The following is a 2,699-nucleotide window of genomic DNA, read 5'->3' on the forward strand; positions in this document are numbered from 1 at the left end:
CCGTTTTCGGTCAAAAATTACTGACATTTTAGTAGTTCTGTAAGTGTAACCCTCCATTTTCAAATCTTAGAGGTCGGTATGCTACTGAAATGGAGAATGGACAGTCAAGGTTGGGAATGGACCTAAAAAATCCTATCCATTTCTAGAGTTTGAGTTGTTCTGAATCCTATGTTATAACCCTCCGAGGGGATAGTCGTCGTTAAACAACTAGCAAGGGCCACCTAAAGCAAACTAGCAGGCGCAACATAGGAATCTCACGGTCAAAACTAACGAAGAGACCACAGGACATGTTGACACATATCGTTCACGCACTTACTATGAACTAATTCACCCATTCACCTTGCTCTTGACTCATACAAACACTTTCTGAATGGAGGTCACTCCTAGGGTGACACGAAGCGTCATATGAATCTCACGGTGTGAACTTTGTAGGGTCATGAAAGTTGAAATCAAAATATATCATATACTTGATTTTTATTTGAACGACTTCACCTTATTCACCTGAATCTTGATTTATGCAAGTACTTTTCGAATGAAGGTCACTCCCAAGGTGACATGAAGTACCGCTTTAATCTCGATTATGAACTCTTAAGGACGTGGGAGCTAAAAATAACGTATCGTATATGTTATTAATCTCCCACTGAAGTGTTCTACTAATATTTTCATATAAGTTATTAAACTCCCACTAAAGTGTTCTATTAATAATTTGGGTAAAATTATACTTAGGTTTATTTTGGCTAATTAAACAACCCTAAGTCTATGTGGTTTATCCAAGTATAACACTTATAAATGGATTTAATCCTATGATGTCTAGGTGATAAACCATTTTATTACCTCACACCGCTCACATATGCTTATAAAACTGGTTAACACTGCTCAATTATTCGGCCATGATCCCCAGGAAGGAGGTGTTCTGTAGACAGTTAACTTAAGTACCTCCAGCCTTAGACAGGATTATATACCGGTTGAGTTTGTAACCACGTTTACAAGATGCCGACCTATTTTAACTTATTAAAATGGGTGATTAACCTACGTGGCATGCAACTTATCTTTGTTATGGATTTTAATGTCTAACTCAATTTTATAACAACTTATAAAAATTAGACATGTTATTACATCTACAGCATATATCAAGGCATTCCAATTTAATATAACAGTTATATTAAATAACTGAAACCCTAAACATACATTCTATACATTATAACAATTTATAACATATATATAATGCATGTAACATGCTTCTAAGGTGAGATTTTAAATCTAAATGGCATACTATATGCATAAACATTTTTAAATTTAAATACAACACACACATGCATAAATATTTAAATAATATTGATATGGTTCAATTTTGGCATCCTAAGTAAGCATAATAACTAAATTATTACAAAACCGGTCCAAAAACAACTTCAATTTGGTGTAGAACTGCTTGAATCAAACCTCAAAAACATCTAAAAGTATTGAACCGGACCGGAATGAAGTTGAACCATACTAGAAGAGCCTGAACCAGACCAGCCAAAACCCATTTGAGATCGAACCGGACCAGACCTGATGAAAATCGATCAAACGGACCCTCTTCGTTCGTCCTCGCTTAGTCAAACCGGTTCAAAAACCGATTCCTTGTTCGGGCAACGGTTGAAACTGGCTACTCAACCGGAATCTCGCTCGATCTCATTAGCTCCAGTCACGCTCTTGCTGGTTGGGATGAACAGCGTCGGGACACTGCATCCCAGCGTCACAACGCTCCATCCTTCTGAAGAACAGTGTCGTAATGTTGTCCCAGCAGCATCACAACGCTGCGAGGTAGTATCTTCAACTCCAGAAACCTGCTACTGTCCATGCTCGATCTTGCTTGCTTCAATCTCCAAATTACAGCCTAATTCGGACTCTAATGACTCCAAATAAATTATAGATTCTAGAGCACACATTTAAGCTCATCAATCAAAAGCCAATTACAAATTTAACTTGAAAACCAAAGAGAAATGTAATGCCAAAACTAGAAAATCATCCATATCTATCCAAAACATGCAATATCAGAAATTCACCCACTAAAACTCAAATTAACACTAATTAAGTGCTTAAATCACGCTATGATACCAATTGATGAAATACACAGGTTTGCAACAAAAGCAAACAGAATCAATTAGCACTATAACATTTAATTTGAGTTCTAAAGCATGCTATTTTAGAAAATCAAAAGTGGGTTTCAAGCTTCACATACCTTTGATGAATTCTCCCAATTTCATGCTGCTCTTCACTCCAATTCAGCTCAAAATCAACCGTGAACCACCAAGAGATCTTCTCTACTATACTCAGCCTTGAATTTGAGTTGTGGAACTCAAATTCGAGTGAATTAGTGAAGTTATTTGTCTGCGTTTGAGAGGAAGAAGAAGATGAGATCAGAAACTCATTTCTCAGCTCAAAGCACTAACTCTTCCTTTGCAATTCAGAGTGTTTTATCATTCCTCACCAGCAACAACATTGTCAGTAGCTGCTTGAAGATGGAAGTGGAATTGTGTGTCACTGCATGAAGAACACTCATGCATGGAGAAAATGTGGAAAAAAACCCACTTTCTCCATTTTCCCAAAATTTCTATTTGCTCAAATTTTAATTTCAAAATTCAATTAATTCTTTAATTAACTAAAATCTGATTTGATTAATTCATTATTAATCAAATTTGAAATAAACAAAATCCAAT

This window comes from Benincasa hispida, chromosome 3 (assembly GCF_009727055.1).
Source record: "Benincasa hispida cultivar B227 chromosome 3, ASM972705v1, whole genome shotgun sequence".
Classification (NCBI taxonomy): Eukaryota; Viridiplantae; Streptophyta; class Magnoliopsida; order Cucurbitales; family Cucurbitaceae; genus Benincasa; species Benincasa hispida.